The sequence below is a fragment of the Anomaloglossus baeobatrachus genome, chromosome 1 (genome assembly GCF_048569485.1).
Source record: "Anomaloglossus baeobatrachus isolate aAnoBae1 chromosome 1, aAnoBae1.hap1, whole genome shotgun sequence".
Taxonomy (NCBI): domain Eukaryota; kingdom Metazoa; phylum Chordata; class Amphibia; order Anura; family Aromobatidae; genus Anomaloglossus; species Anomaloglossus baeobatrachus.
In genome coordinates, this window is record NC_134353.1 from 318,440,447 (window position 1) to 318,457,335 (window position 16,889).

Consider the following 16,889-nt stretch of genomic DNA (forward strand, 5'->3'; position numbering starts at 1 on the left):
GACCAAACACGTACCTTAGACAAGGACATGTGAAGGAGGCCTTAGGCTGATCATACACGAAAAATCAGAGCCCTCTCCCAAACACACGCATGTTCCTTTAAGCTTTCAACGTTAAAAGAAAGTCTCATACCAAACACCTCTAACTGATAATCTCCCCGAAATGTTGAAATCCCCACCGCCCCTTACTTCACCCCCCTTTCATCATCCGTCAGGGGGGGATTTGGGAGACCCTCGTACATACAAGGTGGTTGGCCGGTCCAGCCAATATTAAAGGGATGCCCACTACTAGGACAACTTCTTCTGATTCCATGTTTTCCCCCCGTAAAATAAGAAGCCTATACTCCCCTCTGCACCCGGCGCAGTTCCAGCGGTGTCTAGGCTTGCGGTGCTGGTGCTAATGTGACGTCACGTGAGCCCGAGTCCAATCAATGCTGGTTTCCGTCTCCACAGGATTTTACCTCCCAAACGATTTATATGCACTTGCAGCTCTTTCAAAGACAAGTTCAGCAAAGCCTTTACATGGCCGGTCCGTTCCTCAATTACTGAGACATCAGCATTTCACTTGACTTGGAAATGAGACTGAAGGACTATGTTAGATCTGAGGCCTCCGTCACTCCAGTTCTATTCCTCACCCAGCACTGCCTCCTCCTGCTTGACTGACTACTCCTTTGCCTGAATTCACACAGCATAGAGTCAGTCAGTCAAGCAAGAGGTGGTGCTGTGCGGTAAATAGAGCTGGAGTGACGGAGGCCTCAAATCTACAGTAGTCCACAAGTTTCATTTACACATCAACTCAAGCACTGATTTCTTATTACCAGTGGAACGTACTGGCCATGTAATGTTATTGGTGTACTTTTCTTGTAAACAGATACAATTGAATGATTGGGCTTCCTGCACAGCTCAGGACAGGGGAGAGGTCAGCCCTCCCTCCCTCACAGTCCTGATGAAGCTCCCTGCACAGCTCAGGACAGGGGACATGTCAGCCCTCCCTCACAGTCCTGTTGGGGCTCCCTGCACAGCTCAGGACAGGGGAGATGTCAGCCCTCCTTACAGTCCTGATGGGGCTTCCTGCACAGCTCAGGACAGGGGAGATGTCAGCTCTCCCTCCCTCACAGTCCTGATGAAGCTCCCTGCACAGCTCAGGACAGGGGACATGTCAGCCCTCCCTCCCTCACAGTCCTGATGGGGCTCCCTGCACAGCTCAGGACAGGGGACATGTCAGCCCTCCCTCCCTCACAGTCCTGATGGGGCTCCCTGCACAGCTCAGGACAGGGGACATGTCAGCCCTCCCTCCCTCACAGTCCTGATGGGGCTCCCTGCACAGCTCAGGACAGGGGAGAGGTCAGCCCTCCCTCCCTCACAGTCCTGATGAGGCTTCCTGCACAGCTCAGGACAGGGGAGAGGTCAGCCCTCCCTCCCTCACTGTCCTGATGGGGCTCCCTGCACAGCTCAGGACAGGGGAGATGTCAGCTCTCCCACCCTCACAGTCCTGATGAGGCTTCCTGCACAGCTCAGGACAGGGGAGATATCAGCTCTCCCACCCTCACTGTCCTGATGGGGCTCCCTGCACAGCTCAGGACAGGGGAGATGTCAGCTCTCCCACCCTCACAGTCCTGATGGGGCTCCCTGCACAGCTCAGGACAGGGGAGATGTCAGCTCTCCCACCCTCACAGTCCTGATGGGGCTTCCTGCACAGCTCAGGACAGGGGAGATGTCAGCTCTCCCACCCTCACAGTCCTGATGGGGCTCCCTGCACAGCTCAGGACAGGGGAGAGGTCAGCCCTCCCTCCCTCACTGTCCTGATGGGGCTCCCTGCACAGCTCAGGACAGGGGAGAGGTCAGCCCTCCTTACAGTCCTGATGAGGCTCCCTGCACAGCTCAGGACAGGGGACATGTCAGCCCTCCTTACAGTCCTGATGAGGCTCCCTGCACAGCACAGGACAGGGGAGATATTAGCCCTAGCTCCCTCCTTGCAGTCCTGATGAGGCTCCCTGCACAGCTCAGGACAGGGGACATGTCAGCCCTCCTTACAGTCCTGATGAGGCTCCCTGCACAGCACAGGGCAGGGGAGATATTAGCCCTAGGTCCCTCCTTGCAGTCCTGATGGGGCTTCCTGCACAGGGCAGGGGAGATATTAGCAATAGCTCCCTCCTTGCAGTCCTGATGGGGCTTCCTGCACAGGGCAGGGGAGATATTAGCCCTAGCTCCCTCCTTGCAGTCCTGATGGGGCTTCCTGCACAGGGCAGGGGAGATATTAGCCCTAGCTCCCTCCTTGCAGTCCTGATGGGGCTCCCTGCACAGGGCAGGGGAGATATTAGCCCTAGCTCCCTCCTTGCAGTCCTGATGGGGCTTCCTGCACAGGGCAGGGGAGATATTAGCCCTAGCTCCCTCCTTGCAGTCCTGATGGGGCTTCCTGCACAGGGCAGGGGAGATATTAGCCCTAGCTCCCTCCTTGCAGTCCTGATGGGGCTCCCTGCACAGCTCAAGACAGGGGAGATGTCAGCTCTCCCACCCTCACAGTCCTGATGAGGCTTCCTGCACAGCTCAGGACAGGGGAGATGTCAGCCCTCCCTCCTCACAGTCCTGTTGGGGCTCCCTGCACAGCTCAGGACAGGGGAGATGTCAGCTCTCCCACCCTCACAGTCCTGATGGGGCTCCCTGCACAGCTCAGGACAGGGGAGATGTCAGCCCTCCTTACAGTCCTGATGAGGCTCCCTGCACAGCACAGGACAGGGGAGATATTAGCCCTAGCTCCCTCCTTGCAGTCCTGATGGGGCTCCCTGCACAGGGCAGGGGAGATATTAGCCCTAGCTCCCTCCTTGCAGTCCTGATGGGGCTTCCTGCACAGGGCAGGGCAGATATTAGCCCTAGCTCCCTCCTTGCAGTCCTGATGGGGCTTCCTGCACAGGGCAGGGGTGATATTAGCCCTAGCTCCCTCCTTGCAGTCCTGATGGGGCCTCCTGCACAGGGCAGGGCAGATATTAGCCCTAGCTCCCTCCTTGCAGTCCTGATGGGGCTTCCTGCACAGGGCAGGGGAGATATTAGCAATAGCTCCCTCCTTGCAGTCCTGATGGGGCTTCCTGCACAGGGCAGGGGAGATATTAGCCCTAGCTCCCTCCTTGCAGTCCTGATGGGGCTTCCTGCACAGGGCAGGGGAGATATTAGCCCTAGCTCCCTCCTTGCAGTCCTGATGGGGCTTCCTGCACAGGGCAGGGGAGATATTAGCCCTAGCTCCCTCCTTACAGTCCTGATGGGGCTTCCTGCACAGGGCAGGGGAGATATTAGCCCTAGCTCCCTCCTTGCAGTCCTGATGGGGCTTCCTGCACAGGGCAGGGGAGATATTAGCCCTAGGTCCCTCCTTGCAGTCCTGATGGGGCTCCCTGCACAGGGTAGGGGAGATATTAGCCCTAGGTCCCTCCTTGCAGTCCTGATGGGGCTCCCTGCACAGGGCAGGGGAGATATTAGCCCTAGCTCCCTCCTTGCAGTCCTGATGGGGCTCCCTGCACAGGGCAGGGGAGATATTAGCCCTAGCTCCCTCCTTACAGTCCTGATGGGGCTTCCTGCACAGGGCAGGGGAGATATTAGCCCTAGCTCCCTCCTTACAGTCCTGATGGGGCTTCCTGCACAGGGCAGGGGAGATATTAGCCCTAGCTCCCTCCTTGCAGTCCTGATGGGGCTTCCTGCACAGGGCAGGGGTGATATTAGCCCTAGCTCCCTCCTTGCAGTCCTGATGGGGCTTCCTGCACAGGGCAGGGGAGATATTAGCCCTAGCTCCCTCCTTGCAGTCCTGATGGGGCTTCCTGCACAGGGCAGGGGTGATATTAGCCCTAGCTCCCTCCTTACAGTCCTGATGGGGCTCCCTGCACAGGGCAGGGGAGATATTAGCCCTAGCTCCCTCCTTGCAGTCCTGATGGGGCTCCCTGCACAGGGCAGGGGTGATATTAGCCCTAGCTCCCTCCTTGCAGTCCTGATGGGGCTTCCTGCACAGGGCAGGGGTGATATTAGCCCTAGCTCCCTCCTTGCAGTCCTGATGGGGCTTCCTGCACAGGGCAGGGCAGATATTAGCCCTAGCTCCCTCCTTGCAGTCCTGATGGGGCTTCCTGCACAGGGCAGGGGAGATATTAGCCCTAGCTCCCTCCTTGCAGTCCTGATGGGGCTCCCTGCACAGGGCAGGGGAGATATTAGCCCTAGCTCCCTCCTTGCAGTCCTGATGGGGCTTCCTGCACAGGGCAGGGGAGATATTAGCCCTAGCTCCCTCCTTGCAGTCCTGATGGGGCTTCCTGCACAGGGCAGGGGAGATATTAGCCCTAGCTCCCTCCTTGCAGTCCTGATGGGGCTCCCTGCACAGGGCAGGGGAGATATTAGCCCTAGCTCCCTCCTTGCAGTCCTGATGGGGCTTCCTGCACAGGGCAGGGGTGATATTAGCCCTAGCTCCCTCCTTACAGTCCTGATGGGGCTTCCTGCACAGGGCAGGGGAGATATTAGCCCTAGCTCCCTCCTTGCAGTCCTGATGGGGCTTCCTGCACAGGGCAGGGGTGATATTAGCCCTAGCTCCCTCCTTACAGTCCTGATGGGGCTTCCTGCACAGGGCAGGGGAGATATTAGCCCTAGCTCCCTCCTTGCAGTCCTGATGGGGCTTCCTGCACAGGGCAGGGGAGATATTAGCCCTAGCTCCCTCCTTGCAGTCCTGATGGGTCTCCCTGCACAGGGCAGGGGAGATATTAGCCCTAGCTCCCTCCTTGCAGTCCTGATGGGGCTTCCTGCACAGGGCAGGGGAGATATTAGCCCTAGGTCCCTCCTTACAGTCCTGATGGGGCTCCCTGCACAGGGCAGGGGTGATATTAGCCCTAGCTCCCTCCTTGCAGTCCTGATGGGCCTTCCTGCACAGGGCAGGGGAGATATTAGCCCTAGCTCCCTCCTTGCAGTCCTGATGGGGCTCCCTGCACAGGGCAGGGGAGATATTAGCCCTAGCTCCCTCCTTGCAGTCCTGATGGGGCTCCCTGCACAGGGCAGGGGAGATATTAGCCCTAGCTCCCTCCTTGCAGTCCTGATGGGGCTCCCTGCACAGGGCAGGGGAGATATTAGCCCTAGCTCCCTCCTTGCAGTCCTGATGGGGCTCCCTGCACAGGGCAGGGGAGATATTAGCCCTAGCTCCCTCCTTGCAGTCCTGATGGGGCTTCCTGCACAGGGCAGGGGTGATATTAGCCCTAGCTCCCTCCTTACAGTCCTGATGGGGCTTCCTGCACAGGGCAGGGGAGATATTAGCCCTAGCTCCCTCCTTGCAGTCCTGATGGGGCTTCCTGCACAGGGCAGGGGAGATATTAGCCCTAGCTCCCTCCTTGCAGTCCTGATGGGTCTCCCTGCACAGGGCAGGGGAGATATTAGCCCTAGCTCCCTCCTTGCAGTCCTGATGGGGCTTCCTGCACAGGGCAGGGGAGATATTAGCCCTAGGTCCCTCCTTACAGTCCTGATGGGGCTCCCTGCACAGGGCAGGGGTGATATTAGCCCTAGCTCCCTCCTTGCAGTCCTGATGGGCCTTCCTGCACAGGGCAGGGGAGATATTAGCCCTAGCTCCCTCCTTGCAGTCCTGATGGGGCTCCCTGCACAGGGCAGGGGAGATATTAGCCCTAGCTCCCTCCTTGCAGTCCTGATGGGGCTCCCTGCACAGGGCAGGGGAGATATTAGCCCTAGCTCCCTCCTTGCAGTCCTGATGGGGCTCCCTGCACAGGGCAGGGGAGATATTAGCCCTAGCTCCCTCCTTGCAGTCCTGATGGGGCTTCCTGCACAGGGCAGGGGAGATATTAGCCCTAGCTCCCTCCTTGCAGTCCTGATGGGGCTCCCTGCACAGGGCAGGGGTGATATTAGCCCTAGCTCCCTCCTTGCAGTCCTGATGGGGCTTCCTGCACAGGGCAGGGGAGATATTAGCCCTAGCTCCCTCCTTGCAGTCCTGATGGGGCTCCCTGCACAGGGCAGGGGAGATATTAGCCCTAGCTCCCTCCTTGCAGTCCTGATGGGGCTTCCTGCACAGGGCAGGGGTGATATTAGCCCTAGCTCCCTCCTTACAGTCCTGATGGGGCTTCCTGCACAGGGCAGGGGAGATATTAGCCCTAGCTCCCTCCTTGCAGTCCTGATGGGGCTTCCTGCACAGGGCAGGGGAGATATTAGCCCTAGCTCCCTCCTTGCAGTCCTGATGGGTCTCCCTGCACAGGGCAGGGGAGATATTAGCCCTAGCTCCCTCCTTGCAGTCCTGATGGGGCTTCCTGCACAGGGCAGGGGAGATATTAGCCCTAGGTCCCTCCTTACAGTCCTGATGGGGCTCCCTGCACAGGGCAGGGGTGATATTAGCCCTAGCTCCCTCCTTGCAGTCCTGATGGGCCTTCCTGCACAGGGCAGGGGAGATATTAGCCCTAGCTCCCTCCTTGCAGTCCTGATGGGGCTCCCTGCACAGGGCAGGGGAGATATTAGCCCTAGCTCCCTCCTTGCAGTCCTGATGGGGCTCCCTGCACAGGGCAGGGGAGATATTAGCCCTAGCTCCCTCCTTGCAGTCCTGATGGGGCTCCCTGCACAGGGCAGGGGAGATATTAGCCCTAGCTCCCTCCTTGCAGTCCTGATGGGGCTTCCTGCACAGGGCAGGGGAGATATTAGCCCTAGCTCCCTCCTTGCAGTCCTGATGGGGCTCCCTGCACAGGGCAGGGGTGATATTAGCCCTAGCTCCCTCCTTGCAGTCCTGATGGGGCTTCCTGCACAGGGCAGGGGAGATATTAGCCCTAGCTCCCTCCTTGCAGTCCTGATGGGGCTTCCTGCACAGGGCAGGGGTGATATTAGCCCTAGCTCCCTCCTTGCAGTCCTGATGGGGCTCCCTGCACAGGGCAGGGGTGATATTAGCCCTAGCTCCCTCCTTGCAGTCCTGATGGGGCTTCCTGCACCTGAGCGGGGACATCAGTGATTGCACGACAGGCTGACTGTACGATTTACGGCCTCCATCTCCTCTCCTGCCATAACCTTCAGTAACGGCCACGGACACGCCGAGCTTTCCCTCCGGGAGTCAGCACCGAGCACACAATGGCCTGCCCACTGCCAGTCATCAGGCTCGCACTCACCTCGAGCAGAGCCGGTGACACGGCCGCAATCCCCAGAAGCAGGAGGAGCCCCGGGCCCCGACTGCCGATAGAAACACGTTGTTATTGTTGTGTTCACCCTCGGGTTACGGGCGGCGTCAGCTGCAGGGCGGGGAATATGGTGTCGTGACCGTGACGTCACCCGAGTGACGCAGCGTTCCGTCAATTACGCGGCCTCCGTGAGATCAGAACCCAGCAGCCTTCGCGCGTGGACGTGCCCCACAGGCGTACTGTAAAGGAGGGATGACACGCCCCATTACGTCACCGCGTACGAGGGTGGTGCTATTACGTGCGCCTCGACGCTACTCATGTGAAACTTTATTGACCACAAACAATAAACAGCGAAGACAAAACAAACCACGATGACAAAGGGCAGAACCCGGCAGTTGTCTATTTCCCGACATAAAAGCGGGCCGCCATTAACCCCTTGGCGTCACAGACAGTTTTCGCCCATTTTTTTTTAATGTTTTCCATATTTGTCCGTAACCTCCGGGTACATATAACTTGATAACAAACGTATTGCCTCTTTACTGGAAGGAATATTGACAAAATGGCAATTCTTTCACTACTTTTTGAATCTTATTGTTTTGATCACTTGTTAGTACACTCTTTGGGTGTCGGAATCAACAAGAAAAACATTAATTCTGAGTTTATTATTTAACCCCTTCACCCCTGTGGGAGGTTAATATTTTTTAAACTAATTTTTCACTTTTTTATTGATTCTATTAGTCCTTTTAGGGCACTTTATGCCTGTACTATCTGATCACTTATGCTGATCGGAGCAGTGCTTCAGCATCCCTCTGATCAGGAGAAATGCTGATCTCCTGTGAATGGCTCTCACAGGAAGTGACTCATGACAGCGTCAGGGGTTATCTGCTGACCTCGCGCTGTCATGGCAACCCATTGGCTCCCTGTGATCGTGTCATGGAGCCGCCGATGGCAGGGAGCAGCGCAATCCCTGCCGGAGAGTGTTAGATTGCGCTGTCAGAGTTTGAACAACTGCCATCTCCTCTCAGTAATGGGAAAGTCTTCACTGAATACAGATTTTACCTCAGAATTTAGGATTTTGATAACGAATGATCAATTCTGGCAGAAAAAGAAGCAAATTACTGCAATAAGATATATTAGATAGTTACTTATTATCGTGTCATATCGGAAGAAATGAACATGCAGCTAAACTGCATACAAAGCAAGGATACTAGATGTGGTAACGAAGACAGGACAGAATACTCAGAAGGAGTCTAAGGAAAGGGGAGCAACAGAGCACAAACTAAAATGTTTTTACACAAATGCACAAAGCATGGGAAACAAACATGGAGAGCATCGGACTGGCTACCGGAGGAATCTCCAGTAATGTCAGGCCTGGATTCAGGTACCTGCATTGCACTCCGGAGCTCTCACCTGAGCTCCGGAGTGCTGCCTAGACTGCACCGCGAGTGCCGAGTGATTGATTCCCCGGCGATTACGGTTCAGTTCATGTCAGCTGCAGACAGGCCGGGGTGATCTCCGGTGCTCTCACCTGAACTCGAGATCAGCTCGGCCTGTCTGCAGCTGTCATGAACTGAACCGCAAGCGCCGGGTAATGAATCACTTGGCGCTCGCGGTACCTGCACTCCAGAGCTCAGGTGAGGGCACCGGTGCAATGCAGGTAACTGAATCCAGGCCTGGCATTACTGGAGATTCCTCTGGTAGCCAATCCGACGCTGTACATGGAGAACTAGAGCTAGTAATACAGAAGGAAAATTATGATGTCATCGCCATCACAGAAACCTGGTGGAGTGACACACACGATTGGAACATAGACATGGAAGGATACAACAAAAGAGGAGGAGGAGGAGTCGCATTGTATGCAAAATAAAGAACACCTCCACAGAAATTAAAGTTTCAGAGAATGAGAATCTATGCCACCATGAGACTCGGTGAGTCTTGAGCAAATCTGTGACAGTACCCCTCCCTCTACAAGGGGCCTCTGGACCCTCAGGACCAGGTCTCTCCAGATGACAGCGATGAAATACCCTAACCACCCTCTCTGCATGGATATCCTAAGGACCATAACCCTACCTGTGAACCAAGTACTGTAAAGAATGACGAATGACACAAGAATCTATAATTTTCGATACCTGAAATTCCAAAGACCCATCAACTAAGACCGGAGGTGGAGGTACGGGAAGAGGACTCTGGACGCTACACATTTCTTTAACTGGGATTTATGAAAAACGTTATCAATTTTATATGATGCTGGTAATGCCAGGCGGAAAGCCAGCAGATTGATGACAACATTGATTCTGAATAGACCGATGAAACAATGACCTAACTTAAGTGAAGGCACTTTAAGCTTAATATTTTTTTGTGGACACACACTTATACTTAGAACCCAAGTCACGCAAATGCTGCTGAACCTTGTCCCATGTAGATGATAGTGCTGCGACCAATTGGTCCTCCCCAGGTACCCCAGATGAGTTCCCCTCCTGAAACGTACAGAACTGGCGATGATGACCATAAACAGAAAACAAAGGAGCTATCCTAAAAGATTCATAGCGACGATTGTTAATAGCAAACTCGGCAAAGGAAGAAACAGGTAGCGCTTTATCTGATTATCCTCCTTTAATGATTGATGTGTCTGACGCCTCCGTCGCCATCCACGGGCGCACTTCGCTTTGCCCCACTGCGGGCAGAGCCGAATACATAGGTGCGCTTGCGCGAGCCCATGAGCTCACTCACAATCTCGCGTTTACACAGAGAGCTCACTGGCTTGCACAAGTGCACCTATTTTTTCGGCTCTGCCCACAATGGGGCAAAGGGAAGTGCGCCTGCGTGAGGTGGGAATGACTGTGCAGGCACAAGATTCAGCCCAGCTATGTGGATAATGACGGAGGTGTTAGACACATCAATCATCAAAGAAGGGCAGCAAACAGCGGCAGAAGGGGGGACAGGAGCCGAAAATGAGCACGCCCATCCGACCAGAACAGGTAATTTGCATACTTGGCAGTCAGATTTTATAAAGTTATTCCTGGGGTCTGCAAGGGGAGTCAGGGAACAATGTGCACCTTCATAGAATGCAGCCCAGGAGCTGCAGAAGGTGACACTTTTGGTTCAATACTAAAAAAAACTGGTGACAGGTTCCCTTTAAACCCTGTCTAATCATGCATTGCATTAGTTGTGCACTCTCAGGCATGCCCAGGCGGCTGGCATACACTAAAGGCCACGTCTCACTAAGCAACATCGCTAGCAACATCGCTGCTGAGGCACAACTTGCTAGTGATGTTGCTGAGTGTGACATCCAGCAACAACCTGGCCCCTGCTGTAAGGTCGCTGGTCGTTGCTGAATGTCCTGGACCATTTTTTAGTTGTTGCTTTCTTGCTGTGAAGCACACATCGTTGTGTGGGACAGCGACAGAGCAACAACTGAATGTGCAGGAAGCAGGGAGCCGGCTTCTGCGGACGCTGGTAACCAATGTAAATATCGGGTAACCAAGAAGCCCTTCCTTGGTTACCCGATATTTACCTTCGTTACCAGTGTCTGCCGCTCTCACGCTGTCAGTGCCGGATCCCTGCACACATAGCTGGAGTACACATCGGGTAATTAACCCGATGTGTACTGTGGCTAGGAGTGCAGGGAGCCAGCGCTAAGCGGTGTGCGCTGGTAACTAAGGTAAATATCGGGTTGGTTACCCGATATTTACCTTAGTTACCAAGCGCAGCATCGCTTCCACGCATCGCTGCTGGCTGGGGGCTGGTTGCTGGTGAGATCTGCCTGTTTGACAGCTCACCAGCAACCCGTGTAGCGACGCTCCAGCGATCCCTGCCAGGTCAGGTTGCTGGTGGGATCGCTGGAGCGTCACTTAGTGTGACGGTACCTTAAGTACTGTTGTTTCCTTTGCAAATAGGACAGTCGCGCAAGAGATTTACATTATATCAGAAAGGACTGGCCACTATGCAATAAATTGATTCCAGGGTAGAAGATGGTTAAACACAAACCATTGGTAGATGAAAACATGATATTCTTTCCACCTTGACACACCAAAGTGGGATTAATGAAGAACTTTGCCAAAGAAATGAACAAGCAAACTGAAGCCTTTGCTTACTTGTGACAGAAGTTTCCATGCATCAGTGATGCCAAGATAATGGAGGGTGTTTTTATTGGCCACAAATCCGAGAGCTAGTAAATGATAGTAACTTTGATGGTCTTCTGCATGATGCAGAACATGTCGCATTGGTCGGTCTTCAAGAATGTTCAACTTCATAGGCAACTACAAGGCGCCAGAGTTTGCTGAACAGGTTGAAAATCTTCTTCAGGCTTACAAGTCAATGAAGTGCAACATGTCACTTACAATACATCTCCCTCATTCACACTTGAACTTTTTTCCACCAAACCACGACGCTGTAAAAGTGATTAACATGGTGAAAGGTTTAATCAAGATATTTCCCAGATGGAGAAAGATACCAGGGAAGGCGTAGTCCCTCGATGCTGGGTGACTATTGTTGGAATCTTGTCTGTGAATCATCGGACAGTGATTATAAACAAAAGACAATGGCAAATCATTTCTAAACTTCATCGCTGTTGCTGACTCTTGCATTCGGAATATCATGATATATGATATATAATATCATGATATATGACAACAGTACTTAGTGCATCCCAGCCGCCTGGGCATGCCTGAGAGTGCACAACTAAGGCAATGCATGATTAGACAGGGCTTAAGTGCTGTATATTATAATAAAGAGAGTCCATGTTATGCATTTCATTGCTTATTTCTACCAAAAATGCACCTCTAAAATAAAAAGATTAATATACGTGCCAATTTATTATGCACTATGTAGTCCTTATCATTATAAGGGTATGTGCCCCTGATCAGGACTCACTACGACCTGGATGCAGCGGGTCCTGATCTGTGGGGCTGCGAGTCTCATCCGCAGGAGACCACAGCTGAGTGTGCCCACGATCAGGGTTCAGTGTGCTGTCTCTCGCTTTTGTGCTCCCTATGGAGGACGCATGCGAATCTGCAGCAAACAATTGACATGCTTGGAAAGCTGCACCGCAGGTCAGTGTTTGCTGAGGAAAAAGAAGCACAGTGGGTACGGGATTTTTGGATATCCCTCCACTATGTTTGTACTGTATACCGCAGCGTTTTGGATGCAGCAAAAAAACGCTACATCCAAAACGCTGCAAAGACTGATCGTGGGCACGCAGCCTAATAGGTGGCTCAGTGGTTAGCACTGCAGTCTTGCGGCGCTGGGGTCCTGGGTTCAGTTCCCACCAAGGACACCATATGAAAGGAGTTTGTATGTTCTCCCCGTTTTTGCGTGGGTTTCCTTTTGGTACTCCGGTTTCCTCCCACACTCCAAAAACATACAGTTACGGGACCTTAGATTGTGAGCCCCAATGGGGATAGCGTTGCCAATGTATGTAAAGTGCTATTGTTGAGGATAAGAATTGAGTATCCAAAAATACTTAATTCAGCCATTTCATAGACTCAGGTATATACAGTTAGGTCCAGAAATATTTGGACAGTGACACAAGTTTTGTTATTTTAGCTGTTTACAAAAACATGTTCAGAAATACAATTATATATATAATATGGGCTGAAAGTGGACACTCCCAGCTGCAATATGAGAGTTTTCACATCCAAATCGGAGAAAGGGTTTAGGAATCATAGCTCTGTAATGCATAGCCTCCTCTTTTTCAAGGGACCAAAAGTAATTGGACAAGGGACTCTAAGGGCTGCAATTAACTCTGAAGGCGTCTCCCTCGTTAACCTGTAATCAATGAAGTAGTTAAAAGGTCTGGGGTTGATTACAGGTGTGTGGTTTTGCATTTGGAAGCTGTTGCTTTGACCAGACAACATGCGGTCTAAGGAACTCTCAATTGAGGTGAAGCAGAACATCCTGAGGCTGAAAAAAAAGAAAAAATCCATCAGAGAGATAGCAGACATGCTTGGAGTAGCAAAATCAACAGTCGGGTACATTCTGAGAAAAAAGGAATTGACTGGTGAGCTTGGGAACTCAAAAAGGCCTGGGCGTCCATGGATGACAACAGTGGTGGATGATCGCCGCATACTTTCTTTGGTGAAGAAGAACCCGTTCACAACATCAACTGAAGTCCAGAACACTCTCAGTGAAGTAGGTGTATCTGTCTCTAAGTCAACAGTAAAGAGAAGACTCCATGAAAGTAAATACAAAGGGTTCACATCTAGATGCAAACCATTCATCAATTCCAAAAATAGGCAGGGCAGAGTTAAATTTGCTGAAAAACACCTCATGAAGCCAGCTCAGTTCTGAAAAAGTATTCTATGGACAGATGAGACCAAGATCAACCTGTACCAGAATGATGGGAAGAAAAAAGTTTGGAGAAGAAAGGGAACGGCACATGATCCAAGGCACACCACATCCTCTGTAAAACATGGTGGAGGCAACGTGATGGCATGGGCATGCATGGCTTTCAATGGCACTGGGTCACTTGTGTTTATTGATGACATAACAGCAGACAAGAGTAGCCGGATGAATTCTGAAGTGTACCGAGATATACTTTCAGCCCAGATTCAGCCAAATGCCGCAAAGTTGATCGGACGGCTAAACTACAGTTAGGTCCAGAAATATTTGGACAGTGACACAATTTTCGCGAGTTGGGCTCTGCATGCCACCACATTGGATTTGAAATGAAACCTCTACAACAGAATTCAAGTGCAGATTGTAACGTTTAATTTGAAGGTTTGAAAAAAAATATCTGATAGAAATTGTAGGAATTGTACACATTTCTTTACAAACACTCCACATTTTAGGAGGTCAAAAGTAATTGGACAAATAAACCAAACCCAAAAAAAAAAAATTTTATTTTCAATATTTTGTTGCGAATCCTTTGGAGGCAATCACTGCCTTAAGTCTGGAACCCATGGACATCACCAAACGCTGGGTTTCCTCCTTCTTAATGCTTTGCCAGGCCTTTACAGCCGCAGCCTTCAGGTCTTGCTTGTTTGTGGGTCTTTCCGTCTTAAGTCTGGATTTGAGCAAGTGAAATGTATGCTCAATTGGGTTAAGATCTGGTGATTGACTTGGCCATTGCAGAATGTTCCACTTTTTTGCACTCATGAACTCCTGGGTAGCTTTGGCTGTATGCTTGGGGTCATTGTCCATCTGTACTATGAAGCGCCGTCCGATCAACTTTGCGGCATTTGGCTGAATCTGGGCTGAAAGTATATCCCGGTACACTTCAGAATTCATCCGGCTACTCTTGTCTGCTGTTATGTCATCAATAAACACAAGTGACCCAGTGCCATTGAAAGCCATGCATGCCCATGCCATCACGTTGTCTCCACCATGTTTTACAGAGGATGTGGTGTGCCTTGGATCATGTGCCGTTCCCTTTCTTCTCCAAACATTTTTCTTCCCATCATTCTGGTACAGGTTGATCTTGGTCTCATCTGTCCATAGAATACTTTTCCAGAACTGAGCTGGCTTCATGAGGTGTTTTTCAGCAAATTTAACTCTGCCCTGCCTATTTTTGGAATTGATGAATGGTTTGCATCTAGATGTGAACCCTTTGTATTTACTTTCATGGAGTCTTCTCTTTAATGTTGACTTAGAGACAGATACACCTACTTCACTGAGAGTGTTCTGGACTTCAGTTGATGTTGTGAACGGGTTCTTCTTCACCAAAGAAAGTATGCGGTGATCATCCACCACTGTTGTCATCCATGGACGCCCAGGCCTTTTTGAGTTCCCAAGCTCACCAGTCAATTCCTTTTTTCTCAGAATGTACCCGACTGTTGATTTTGCTACTCCAAGCATGTCTGCTATCTCTCTGATGGATTTTTTCTTTTTTTTTCAGCCTCAGGATGTTCTGCTTCACCTCAATTGAGAGTTCCTTAGACCGCATGTTGTCTGGTCACAGCAACAGCTTCCAAATGCAAAACCACACACCTGTAATCAACCCCAGACCTTTTAACTACTTCATTGATTACAGGTTAACGAGGGAGACGCCTTCAGAGTTAATTGCAGCCCTTAAGCGGGCTTTACACACTGCGATATCGCCTGAATTTTGTCGTTGGGGTCACGGTTTTGGTGACGCACTTCCGCAATCGTTAGCGATATAGCTTTGTGTAACAGCGTTCAGCGATGTAAAATCGTCGCAAAAGCGTGATTTATCGCTAATCGGCTACACGGGTCCTAATTCCCAAAAATCGTTACTTCAGCAGTAACGAGGTTGTTCCTCGTTCCTGCGGCATCACACATCGCTGCGTGTGACGCCGCAGGAGCGAGGAACGTCTCCCTACCTGCCTCCCGGCCGCTATGCGGAAGGAAGGAGGTGGGCGGGATGTTACGTCCCGCTCATCTCCGCCCCTCCGCTGCGATTGGGCGGCGGTTCAGTGACGTCGCTGTGACGCCGCACGGACCGCCCCCTTAGAAAGGAGGCGGTTCGCCGGTCACAGCGACGTCGCCGGACAGGTAAGTATGTGTGACGGCTCTGGGCGATGTTGTGCGGCACGGGCAGCGATATGCCCATGTCGCGCAACAGATGGGGGCGGGTACGCACACTAGCGATATCGGGACCGATATCGCAGTGTGTAAAGTAGCCTTTAGAGTCCCTTGTCCAATTACTTTTGGTCCCTTGAAAAAGAGGAGGCTATGCATTACAGAGCTATGATTCCTAAACCCTTTCTCCGATTTGGATGTGAAAACTCTCATATTGCAGCTGGGAGTGTGCACTTTCAGCCCATATTATATATATAATTGTATTTCTGAACATGTTTTTGTAAACAGCTAAAATAACAAAACTTGTGTCACTGTCCAAATATTTCTGGACTTAACTGTATATATTCATACATATTTATGCACAAGAGACGTAACCAAACGCGACCGGTGCCAATTAGAGGCCACATTGTAGCTAAAAGTAACTTGTTAGGTCCCCTATTCCCTCCAACCCAGCAGCATTGATACCTGTATGCCCAAATTCCCTGCCTAACTAGCCCTGTATAACGCTATACAATAATATCAACATTTTAAAAAACGACTTATAAACCTCGCTTTCTCTATACTAATGAAGGCCTTGACTAGTGAAACGGGCATTGTTTCCTCAGACTAGTCGGCCCATTAATATCTAAACCAGTGGCAACAAAAGTGAGTACACCCCTAAGTGAAAATGGCCAAATTGTGTCCAATTAGCCATTTTCCCTCCCCTGTGTCATGTGACTTTTAGGCTTTGTGCGCACGCTGCGGTTTTTGCTGCGGATTTGACGCGGTTTTCCTGCATGAATTGCTGCAGAAAATGTTCATAACCTTTCTGCAGTCATTCCCCAGCAAAACCTATGGTAAAAAAAAATGCTGTGCGCACACTGCGTTTTTCTCCCCTACAGGTTTTGCTGCAGAATTTCTGCAGCAAAAAGATGAGCATGTCACTTCTTTTCCGCAGGTACCTGAGGTATTTTACACCATTGACTGTAATGTAATCATGAAATACCGCAAGAAATAACGTAGGTAGCAAATTATGTGCGTTTCATTGCGTTGTTCCCACGGTATTTCACGTTTTTCGGGACATGGTGATCATTACTACCCTGTGTTTTGCAAGGAAGTGATGTCATTAGGAGAGGAAGAGGAAATTGAGCAGAGAGTAAACACACACATATCACACACATATATAATGCACAGACACATAAAAATCAGAAATGTATAGTGCCTTGCAAAAGTATTCAGCCCCCTTGAATTTTTCAACCTTTTCCCACATTTCAGGCTTCAAACATGAAGATAAAAATGTTAATGTTGTGGTCAAGAATCAAC

The 16,889-nt window shown here is 51.2% G+C and overlaps 1 protein-coding gene across 1 annotated transcript in view; it reads right to left on the reverse strand.

Annotated features, from left to right (window-relative positions):
• G3BP2 (G3BP stress granule assembly factor 2) overlaps positions 1-7,333 on the reverse strand; it is a 46,419-nt gene extending 39,086 nt beyond the window's left edge. The window contains exon 1 of the mRNA XM_075351385.1: positions 7,101-7,333. The gene's annotated coding sequence lies outside the window, so the exon portion shown is untranslated. The remainder of the gene's footprint in view (positions 1-7,100) is intronic.
• Positions 7,334-16,889: the final 9,556 nt, after the last annotated feature.